Source organism: Schistocerca gregaria, chromosome 2, assembly GCF_023897955.1.
Source record: "Schistocerca gregaria isolate iqSchGreg1 chromosome 2, iqSchGreg1.2, whole genome shotgun sequence".
NCBI classification, from domain to species: domain Eukaryota; kingdom Metazoa; phylum Arthropoda; class Insecta; order Orthoptera; family Acrididae; genus Schistocerca; species Schistocerca gregaria.
In genome coordinates, this window is record NC_064921.1 from 703457786 (window position 1) to 703469937 (window position 12152).

At 39.5% G+C, this 12152-nt stretch overlaps 1 protein-coding gene across 3 annotated transcripts in view; it reads left to right on the plus strand.

The window, feature by feature from the left end:
- Nucleotides 1–3330: 3330 nt before the first annotated feature.
- Nucleotides 3331–12152, plus strand: part of LOC126334816 (lysophosphatidylserine lipase ABHD12) — a 96194-nt gene continuing 87372 nt past the window's right edge. Inside the window, exon 1 of one of the 3 annotated variants that reach the window (XM_049997457.1) lies at nucleotides 3331–3575. The gene's annotated coding sequence lies outside the window, so the exon portion shown is untranslated. The other 2 variants (XM_049997458.1, XM_049997459.1) reach the window with 2 other exon arrangements.

The window sequence follows — 12152 nt, forward strand, 5'->3', positions numbered from 1 at the left end:
TCCACATTAAAGCTAAAGCTAAGTGCAGTTAAGATTGCATGAGCACACCATATGTGAACAAGATCAGAGATGATAATAGTTTCTAAGTGACTGGAATGTAAAAAAAAGTTCAGAGATATAATTTACAAATATTAATACTCGAGTCCGCCACAACATAAGCTAACATGAAAGCAGAAACACAATCCAAGTCTCACGTAAGCGTTCATCGATGATGCTGCAGCACGTCCAGAAAAGTTCATTACAAAATACACTGAAGCACCAAAGAAACTGGTATAGGCATGCGTATTCAAATACATACATGTGTAAACGGACAGAACATGGCGCTGCGGTCGGCAACGCGTATGTAACATAACAAGTGTCTGGCGCAGTTGTTAGATCGGTTACTACTGCTACAACTGCAGGTTGTCAAGATTTAACTGAGTTCCAATGTGGTGTTATAGTCAGCGCAAGAGCGATGGGACACAGCATCTCGGAGGTAGCGATGAAGTGGGAATTTTCCCGTACGACCATTTCACGAGTGTACTATGAATATCAGGAATCCGGTAAAACACCATATCTCCGACATCGCTGAAGCCGGTAAAAGATCCTGCAAGAAAGGGACGACTGAAGAGAATCGTTCAACGTGACAGAGGTGCAACCCTTCCGCAGATTGCTGCAGATTTCCAAGCTGGGCCATCAACAAGTGTCAGTGTGTGAACCATTCAACTAAACGTCATAGACATGGGCTTTCAGAGCTGAAGGTCCACTCGTGTATCCTTGATGACTCCAAAGCTTTATGCCTCGCCTGGGCCTGACGACACCGACATTGGCTGTTGATGACTGGAAGCATGTTACCTGGTCGGGCGAGCCAGTTCCAAATTGTATCGACCGGATGGACGTGTATGGATATGGAAACAACCTCATGAATCCATGGACCGTGTGTATCAGCAGGGGACTGCTGAAGCTGGAGAAGCCTCTGTAATGGTGTGGGGCGTGTGCAGTTGGAGTGATACGGAACCCCTGATACGTCGAGGTACGACTCTGACAAGTGACACATACGTAAGCATCCTGTATGATCACCTGCATCCATTCATGTCCATTGTGTATTCCGACAGACTTGGGCAATTCCAACAGGACAATGCGACACCCGACACGACCAGAATTGCTACGGAGTGACACTGGGAACACTCTTCTGAGCTTAAACACTTTCGCTGGCCACCAAACTCACCAGATATGAAAATTATTGAGCATATCTGGGATGCCTTGCAACGTGTTGTTCAGAAGAGATCTCCACCCCGTCGTACTCTTACGGATTTATGGACAGCACTGCAGGATTCATGGCGTCAGTCCCCTCCAGCACTACTTCAGACATTAGTCGAGTCCATGCTACGTTGTGTTGCGGCACTTGTGTGTGCTCGCTGTGGCCCTACACGATATTAAGCAGGTGTACCAGTTCCTTTGGCTCTTCGGCGTGTAACTACCACTAACGCTAAGTTAACTTAGCGTTTGAGACTCGAAGATTGACCACACCTGAAAACACTGCTCAGACTTCGATCACCCATATGTTTTCACATACCGTATTGAAATGTTGCAGCCGACTTGCCGCCCGAAGACTACGTTGAACTCCTGCCAAAAGCTACCAATCCCTCCAGATCTTTATCCGACACTGACTCACCACCGGTCCACTGCCGAAACACGACCGAAACGACCACGAAGCACACATGCGCCGACTACTTAAAAGCTCGAGAGCCCATATGACATTAGTCATCTTCACAAATTGTCACAAATTTACGTCCAAATGGACAACATTTAAATTATATTTTTTCCAGATGAACGCCTCTCCACACTGCCCGTTTTCCGACATTACAAATCATTATCATATACACGTACCGATAAATATTTAAATAAGTGATATGGCGCAATCATACACAACTTTTAAAAAATTGTTACACAAGTTAATTTTTCATGTACATAAGTGTCGTGTACCACATTAGGGCGTTTTTTCCTGCTCGTCTACGTAGCTCTGTTCGTTTTTATGTGGCACTCACCTTTTTCACTTACGGCCAATTTAACTGGACGTTCGTTTGAATCAGTCTGAATAAAGCTTAATTTAAAAGGAAATAGCTTACATACCTAATATAAACCCTAAGAATAAAAGAATAAGGGTGTAGGACATCACTTGCTTACTTCATAAAATATGCAGATGTGTACTTTTAGTTCTGGTTAATTGAACTGAGTGGTTTTAATCAGTGTGTCAAGATTCTCGATCTCTCTAAGTTACAGTCAGTCTGCAACAGTACGTATTCATTGTACAGTTCAGCTCCTGTTCAACGTATTGTTTATGACTGTACTATTTTTGGGTTGTCAGTAGCTAAAAAGTGTTTTGTGTCATCATTGTTTATAGAAAGTCAATGTTAAGTTAAAAATTAGAGTTTGCCTAACATCTTACATTGCTGTGCAGAAGTTGTGGCATTCATATCTACATTTACAACGTAGGTTCGTTGGGATCAGTTTACGTATTTTTCTGCGTAATTCTTGCGAGTAATGTTTTGCTGCTGAAAGAAGGCGTCTTGGCAGTCGGCAACTCGCCCGTCAGCGGCATACTCATCCTAGAAGTACCAGGCTGGGAAGGCAAAAAAGTGATGGGCGTGGTAACGGGTAAAAACATACTCTTGTAGTGCAGAGGGAATAAGAAGATACCTACTGTACGCGTAACGCACAGACTGAATCAGCCTTCCTTTTTCAGTCCACGTACGGCTGGGACAAGAAAGAATATTAAAATACTAGAGACAAAATGAGAAACGCTTTTTACCACGTTTCTGCCGATCAGGGGAATGTAATCACAGATACACAGGAAAGTACCTATATCAAGAAATATTTATTTTGTTACAAGTATATTGTAAAATGTGTATTTAATTGTTTTCTTCTTTGCTTTGTTAATAAATTTCGCGATGCCTGTCATGAATTACCAACTGCTTCGTTCGTAATTACAAAATGTACTAAACTGGCCGTAGGGATGAACAGAACGTTCGTAACTTACAGACTATTGTTGATGATATTGTCTTACACATACCGGTAAGATTTCTATAATCAGTTCGCCAAAGACATCTGGATTTTATTATATGAGGGCTAACAGTAGGCAGTTTATCGTTATTTTTTCATTTTCGTTTACGATTAATTCCGAGACTTTTGTTCTGTATAGAGCAAGTAAGATTTTTGACCACGTTACATAATATGAATACGCCAAGTAACTGACGTCGATTAATAGTTCTGTTTATGCTGTACGTTAACCGTTGTTTCGGATATTTCCTTGTGCCCTATGGCTTGCCTTTATATATGGTCTGTTGCGTTGGCTGCCATGAAGTTTGGACTTGAGACACTGAATCAGAGATGTGGAAGGATAATAGGATAACAAAGGAGCGTGGGTGTGACTTTGTGTTGGTATTGTGCTTAGTTTAAGCAATGAAGTGGCCTAAAAGAAGCTGGAACACATAAAGGCACATAGTTCCTCAATAAGAAACACAAAAGTACGTGTCGAAATACATTGCCGTACGGTTGTTTGTAAGTTTGTGTTATAGCGTCCGTAGACTAACGTGGTAAGTATTGACATAGGTCTTGGCGTCTTCGTGATTTGTCAGTTTCTGAGCGAAGTATGCCTTGCCAGTAGTATCGTTATAGACACAGATCACTGATACAGCATTTAGTAGGAGTTGCCTTGATCGTTTGATCAAATGCGTTGCAAGAAAAGCGACGATGATAACTGTGTATATGTAGCCGAGCACAAATTATGAGCGCATTATTCTCCAAACATCTTGTACGCCCTAGTTTGTAAGTAATATTGCAAAAATTGAAGTAAAGATGTTAAGGAGATGCTTGTTACTGATATTCAAAATTTCCTCTCGACATTTCCAATTTCCCTAGATTAATTATGTTCCAATTTAATCTTTAGTTATTGCCGATAATGTGCGGTATCTTCCAATTTATTTTGTCATTGAGGAGATGTTCCCCGTATTAGGTTATTTAATATTTTGGTTAAGCTGTTTGACGGTAATTTTGGTAATTTCGTTGCTGAATATAAACGAAGGCTTCACTCCTGCACTTGACATTCTGAAAGAAATCATTTAAATTTTTTGTATTGTGATAATGTGTAGTACGATCTTGAATATGTTTTACCTAGAAAGGTAAGTATTCTTCTGAAGAAACTAATATCATAAAATTGGTCAGTGGTTGATTGGGAATGCACGGTAACAATTTTAAAACAATTGGAATTACTGATAGATTTTAATGGTCGCTTGTAGGCCTAATTTGAATTACAGACTGTGGTTCCAATATTTGTGTCTTCTGTGTCACAAATTTATCATTTTCTGCATTCTATTAAATATAATACACATTTGCTACCACCATACACTACAACTTTATACTGTTCCTTATTGTGCATTTTTACCAGGGGCAAAAAGTCTTATTCCAGGGCAGGCTGTTATTGTAATTCACCAGTTAATTACACAGCAAATTAACCATGAATTTTTTGTTATGGATGCTACAAGTTGACACTTCGTGATACTCGTGATCAACATGTCATTTTGGATCCTTTATGCATGAACTTGAGAACATAGAACATACTGTATTTTGATCCTTTTACTTTATAGTGTTAATGCTGAAGGTTGTTGTGTGTCCATTCCACAGTTCATCTGGTTATAGTTGTCAGGCACTGGAAATTTTTGCCTATTAATTCACAGTTTGAGTGTTGAACAACTCCTGACAAATTGTTTACATCATACTGTTAGACTACCCATAGCACTACTAATTTTGATCAGCGTGATGTGACAGGGAACTGTATGTGATCTGTGTACCAAATTTTTATCTGCTACTGTCTGCTGCCTTAAAAGGTATCTAATATGATGAGAGTGGTTACACATTGCATTGTATTGAATTCTTTACTGGTCCTTTTTAATCATTTTTGTATATAAAGTGCATTGTGATAATGCATAGGTCAGAATTTTATGTCACACTGTATGTATTTGAAATATCCAACAGAATATACTTAAACACGACAGTAATTATAAAAAATATATATAAAACATATTAACATTATGCTAAATAATCAAGTGTTGCAAAATCCAGCACGGAATGTAACAATATTATGAGTAACAACTTTCCTTTTCATAATATTATTCTAAATAATCTAGAATCTTTACAAATAAAGATGTAGTTAATGACTAGTTCCATCCATAGCTACCCGACAGACAGGGTACAAACAAGAGAGACCAAACCTGATATACATCGATGACTTTCTCAAAAATGTTGTTTGTTGTTGTGGTCTTTAGTCCTGAGACTGGTTAGAAGCAGCTCCCCATGCTAATCTATCCTGTGCAAGCTCCTTCATCTCCCAGTACCTACTTTGCAACCTACATCCTTCTGAATCTGCTTAGTGTATCCATCTCTTGGTCTCCCTCTACGATTTTTACCCTCCATGCTGCCCTCCAATGCTAAATTTGTGATCCCTTGATGCCTCTGGACATGTCCTACCAACCGATCCCTTCTTCTAGTCAAGTTGTGCCACAAACTTCTCTTCTCCCCAATCCTATTAAATACCTCCTCATTAGTTATGTGATCAACCCACCTAATCTTCAACATTCTTCTGTAGCACCACATTTCGGAAGCTTCTATTCTCTTCTTGTCCAAACAATTTATCGTCCATGTTTCACTTCCATACATGGCTACACTCCATACAAATACTTTCAGAAATGACTTCCTGACACTTAAATCTATACTCGATGTTAACAAATTTTTCTTCTTCAGAAACGCTTTCCTTGTCATTGCCAGCCTACGTTTTATATCCTCTCTACTTCAACCATCATAAGTTATTTTGCTCCCCAAATAGCAAAAATCCTTTACTACTTTAAGTGTGTCATTTTTTACTCTAATTCCCTCAGCATCACCCGACTTAATTCGACTACATTCCATTATCCTCGTTTTACTTTTGTTGATGTTCATCTTATATCCTCCTTTCAATGCACACTCCATTCCGTTCAACTGCTCTTCCAAGTCCTTTGCTGTCTCTGACAGAATTACAATGTCATCGGCGAACATCAGAGTTTTTATTTCTTCTACCTGGATTTTGGTACCTACTCCAAATTTTTCTTTTGCTGCTTGCTCAATGTACAGATTGAATAACATACGGGAGAGGCTACAACCCTGTCTCACTCCCTTCCCAACCACTGCTTCCCTTTCATGCCCCTCGACTCTTACAACTGTCATCTGGTTTCTGTACAAATTGTAAATAGCCTTTCGCTCCCTGTATTTTATCCCTGCCACCTTTATATTTGCCTTTCCTTAGTCTTTCTTCTAAGACATGTCGTAAGGTCAGTATTGCCTCACGTGTTCCAACATTTCTACAGAATCCAAATTGATCTTCCCCGAGGTCGGCTTCTACCAGTTTTTCCATTTGTTTGTAAATAATTCACATTAGTATTTTGCAGCTGTGGCTTATTAAACTGATAGTTCGGTAATTTTCACATCTGTCAACACCTGCTTTCTTTGGGATTGGAATTATTATATTCTTCTTGAAGTCTGAGGGTATTTCGCCTGTCTCGTACATCTTGCTCACCAGATGGTAGAGTTTTGTGAGGACTGGCTCTCCCAAGGCCGTCAGTAGTTCTAATGGAATGTTGTCTGCTCCCGGGGCCTTGTTTTGACTCAGGTCTTTCAGTGCTCTGTCAGACTCTTCATGCAGTTTCGTATTTCCCATTTCGTCTACATCCTCTTCCATTTCCATAACATTGTCCTCAAGTACATGGCCCTTGTATTGACCCTCTATATACTCCTTCCACCTTTCTGCTTTCCCCTCTTTGCTTAGAACTGGGATTCCATCTGAGCTCTTGATATTCATACAAGTGGTTCTCTTTGCACCAAAGGTCTCTTTAATTTTCCTGTAGGCAGTATCTATCTTACCCCTAGTGAGATAAGCCTCTACATCCTTACATTTGTCCTCTAGCCATGCCTGCTTAGCCATTTTGCACTTCCTGTCGATCTCATTTTTGGGCGTCTGTATTCCTTTTTGTCTGCTTCATTTACTGCATTTTTATATTTTCTCCTTTCATCAATTAAATTCAATATTTCTTCTGTTACCCAAGGGTTTCTACTAGCCCTTGTCTTTTTACCTACTTGATGCTCTGCTGCCTTCACTACTTCATCCCTCAAATCTACTCATTCTTCTTCTACTGTATTTCTTTCCCTCATTCCTGTCAATTGTTCCCTTATGCTGTCTCTGAAACTCTGTACAACCTCTGGTTTAGTCAGTTTATCGAAGTCCCATCTCCTTAAATTCCCACCTTTTTGCAGTTTCTTCAGTTTTAATCTACAGTTCATAACCAATAGATTGTGGTCAGAGTCCACATCTGCCCCTGGAAATGTCTTGCAATTTAAAACCTGGTTCCTAAATCTGTGTCTTACCATTATATAATCTATCTGATACCTTTTAGTATCTCCAGGATTCTTCCATGTATACAACGTTCTTTTATGATTCTTGAACCAAGCGTTAGCTATGATTAAGTTGTGCTTTGTGCAAAATTCTACCAGGTGGCTTCCTTTTTCATTTCTTACCCCCAACCCATATTCACCTACTATGTTTCCTTCTCTCCCTTTTCCTACTCTCGAATTCCAGTCACCCATGACTATTAAATTTTCGTCTCTCTTCACTGCCTGAATAATTTCTTTTATTTCATCATACATTTCATCAATTTCTTCATCATCTGCAGAGCTAGTTGGCATATAAACTTGTACTACTGTAGTAGGTGTGGGATTCGCGTCTATCTTGGCAACAATAATGCGTTCACTATGCTGTTTGTTGTAGCCTTTCCCGCACTCCTTTTTTTTTTTTTTATTCATTATTAATGTTAGTCGTGGGAAAATAATTCCTTTGGTGATGAGCAGTATTGTAGTTAATGAGAAAACAAGAATTCTTTGCACCCTAATGCCCACACCTTGGTGTATGGTTAGTTTGCACTGTGTTGTTGCCATCCATTACTGTACTAACTCTGAAAATTCTATTTCAATTTAATTTAAAAATGTTTTTTTTATGTATAAAATCTGTCCTCATTAATCAAAGTTCAGTACTCATTCTGGTACAGTGTACTCCCAATTGTTTTTTCTTCCCAACTTTAGCAGCCTTTTTTTTATAAATCTTCAAGTTAATGGACCTAAAAGAAAACAGGCTGTTTATCATTTATATAATTAAAAAGTAGTGGTAGCCAAATGTTGTATGTGCTGAGGCTGGACAAAATATAGAAACACCTTCAGAAATGCATGCTTGAACACATATGCAGATGCTAGCCAAGCCTGCAGGTTGTGCTGTTGCATTTGACCACGAATAGCACCTGAATCTATCCTCAGTATGTTTCAAATGATAGTTGTGGTCAGAATTGTGTCCTGGGTAGTTGTGAGTGCATTATGTTGGAGCTAAGTGACTCTGAACATGGGTAAATTGCTGGTGCTCATATGTCTAGTGCTTCCGTAAACCAGGCAGTTGAAGTGTGTGATGTTTCAGGAGACTCCATATTGAAAATTTATCTTGTGTACGGGGAGAGGGGAGGGGAGGAAAACATCATCTGCTAAGTCCCAGTGCAGACAAAGGTTTGTGTTGAGTTATCGTGACAGACAGTTATTGAAGAGGATTGTGACAAAAATTAAGATGACAGCTGTAAAAGTCACTTGCAGAACTGAATGTTACACTCATTAACTCTGTCATCGCCAAAACATCGTGAAGGGAGCTCCATAACCCAGGAAATGTATGGCAAGCCGGAATTCCAAACCCACACATCAGTGATGTAAATGCCCATAACAGGAAAATACAGTGCCAAAGCCATAAAACCTGGTGTGTAGAGCAACGGAAGAAATTAGTTTCGTCAGATGAGTCTTAATTGTCTTCACTTTCTGTTGATCATTTGCTCAGTGAAGTGTAATGACACAGAGTCATTTTACATTCACATAACAAATTAGTCCGTAAACTTGGCTATATGCTGACCAATTTTCTAATATACACATGTTATACATAAAGTAAGATTTTCTGCGGAACAGGAGTTGTTAAGGAGAAACTTCTTTCAGTTTCTTTTCAAATTTTACTTTGCTGTCTGTCAGAAATTTTACATCACTGGGCAAATGAAAAAATATTTTTGTTGCAGTGTTATGCACCCCTTTTTGTGCTTTAGACTACCTTAAATATGAAGTACTAAATGTAATTTTTCTCCTGGTATTGTAATCACATATATAAATGTTTATTTTGAACTGCAGTGTATTATTTACAACAGACTTAATGAGGGAATAAATGTACTTTGAACCAGTAGTCTAAATGCCCCCACTACTGTAACAGATATGAGTGAACATCACATATTCTTACAGGACATCTTTGAGCAATGAACACTTTCTTTCTTAAAGATGAGTTACCCCAGGAAATTATTCCATATGACATTATTGAATGAAATTATGCAAAATGTGTCAACTTACTGATTTGGCTTTCCCCAAGATTTGCAATGATTCTAAGTGGTTGTTTCAGGAGTTGTATAATGCATTTTTCTAGTTTAAATTCTCATCAATAGGGGGACACAAATTTCGAAGCATATGCACCCTGTTCATTATTTCCTCACCACGTGTTGCTCTTATCATTGTTTTAATACCTCTAGACATATGCAACTGAATATATGGTATCTTTTTAAAATTGAGTGAGAGACCACTTGCAGAAAACCAATGATACTTTTAAGAACATTGAGTACCATTTCTTTGGTAGCTGGTTGTGTGCTTGGGGTGGTTACGGTAGTAGTGTATCCACAAAAAGAACTGATGGTGCTTGTATATTAGATGGCAGCTCGTTTACTTATGAGGAACAATAATGGACTTAAGATTGAGTCTTAGCAAACTCCTTATTTGAATTGTTTCCAGGCAAAATAATATAACATGATTACAATGGAGAGTTACCGAGTACAACATTCTGCATTCTTTTGGTTAAACATGACATTATCCATTGGTTGGCCAATCAATCAATTCATTAAAACCTCGGTTTATCTAGGAGAGTATTGTGATTCACACAGTCATCTGCCTTAGGTAGGTCACAGAAAATTCCATCTGGTGTTGTTTTATTTATTTATTTAATGCTTGTGAAATTTGATGAGTGGACTGTGGGTCTTATTACACATTGGAAAAATTTATGCCCTAAAAGTGAAAAATAGCACAGGTTTGGTGATGATTTGGGCAGCCATATAGTAGTATTCTATAGTTCCCATGGTCATTCTGCAAGGTTGCATTACTGCCAAGGATTATGCGACTGTTTTGTCTGAATGGGTCTATCCCGTGATACAATGTTTGCTCCCCAACAGTAATGCTGTGTTCCAAGATAACAGGGCTCCTGCCCATGCAGTTTGCATTGTTAAGGACTTGGGTGAGCACAAGGCTGAATTGTCACACCTCCCCTGTCCACCAGTCACCAGATCTCAGTGTTATTGAGCCTTTGTGGTCCATCTTGTAGAGAAGTATACGTGATAACTATCTATCTCTATCATTGTTACCTGAACTCAACACTATGTTGCAAAAAGAATGGTATAAGGTACACTTGAAAACGATATAGGACCTGTATTTACTGATTCAAAGATTAATGGAAGCAGCTTTGAATGCCATTGGTTTTCCTACATGATATTAGACACTGTAATGTGTTGCGTTTTTGATGTTTTTCATTTTAAGATTTGTTCGATGTGTCTGTTACACAATGGATCTCCCTATAACTGGCTAAATAGTTTTTCATAGGCCAGAGGAAAGCAAAAGAATCGTGCCTAGTAAAGCAAGTCTCTGTTTTGCTTGTCACCTATTCTGTTGCTTAGTGTGAGGCCTCCCCCCCCCCCCTCCCCCGCATGAACAATGGACCTTGCCGTTGGGGGGAGGCTTGCGTGCCTCAGCGATACAGATGGCCGTACCGTAGGTGCAATCACAACGGAGGGGTATCTGTTGAGAGGCCAGACAAACATGTGGTTCCTGAAGAGGGGAAGCAGCCTTTTCAATAGCTGCAGGGGCAACAGTCTGGATGATTGACTGATCTGGCCTTGCAACATTAACCAAAACGACCTTGCCGTGCTGGTACTGCGAACGGCTGAAAGCAAGGGGAAACTACAGCCGTAATTTTTCCCGAGGACATGCATCTTTACTGTATGATTAAATGATGATGGCATCCTCTTTGGTAAAGTATTCCGGAGGTAAAATATTCCCCCATTTGGATCTCCGGGCGGGGACTACTCAGGAGGACGTCGTTATCAGGAGAAAGAAAACTGGCGTTCTATGGATCGGAGTGTGGAATGTCAGATCCCTTAATCGGGAAGGTAGGTTAGAAAATTTAAAAAGGGAAATGGATAGGTTAAAGTTAGATATAATGGGAATTAGTGAAGTTGGGTGGCAGGAGGCATCAAGGGAGGGTAAAAATCATAGAGGGAACCAAGAGATGAATACACTAAGCAGATTCAGAAGGATGTAGGTTGCAAAGTAGGTACTGGGAGATCAAGAAGCTTGCACAGGATAGAGTAGCATGGAGAGCTGCATCAAACCAGTCTCAGGACTGAAGACAACAACAACAACAACAACAACAACAGTGGGAGCACCCATATTAGACTTACATTCTATAGGCAAGTTTCATATCTGGGTACATTTATCTATTTATTAATTCCGCAGTCGGATGCAGTGAATTTGTGGTAGCCTTGTCTGCGTGTTCAGTTTGGACTCACGTTATGGCAGCATTATGATGTATGCTGGTAATAGAGTGGATGTGGTATATGCTGATAAACACCTGCTGCCAGTTTTGTACTCTGAACCTTCACGGTATGCTACACCTCAGAGCAGAGCCATAAATTCCTAAATATTCCCACTTGAACTCCCTGAAGTATTTCCCTTCAGTAATTACGGTCTAGCATCCTTAGGGCATTAATATTTTGGGGATGCGTTCATCTGTATCTCTAGATAGGTATTTTTCCAATTAAATGTGTGTTTAAATTCTGACAATGAAACTGGACATTTAAATTAGCTAGTAACATTTTATGAGTGAGTTGCAACTTGACATCACACAATTCCCGCCCCCCCCCCTCCCCGCCCCACCATGGGTCTCAACTGTTCAGGGGTTAACATAGATTTTCATTTGCTGTATG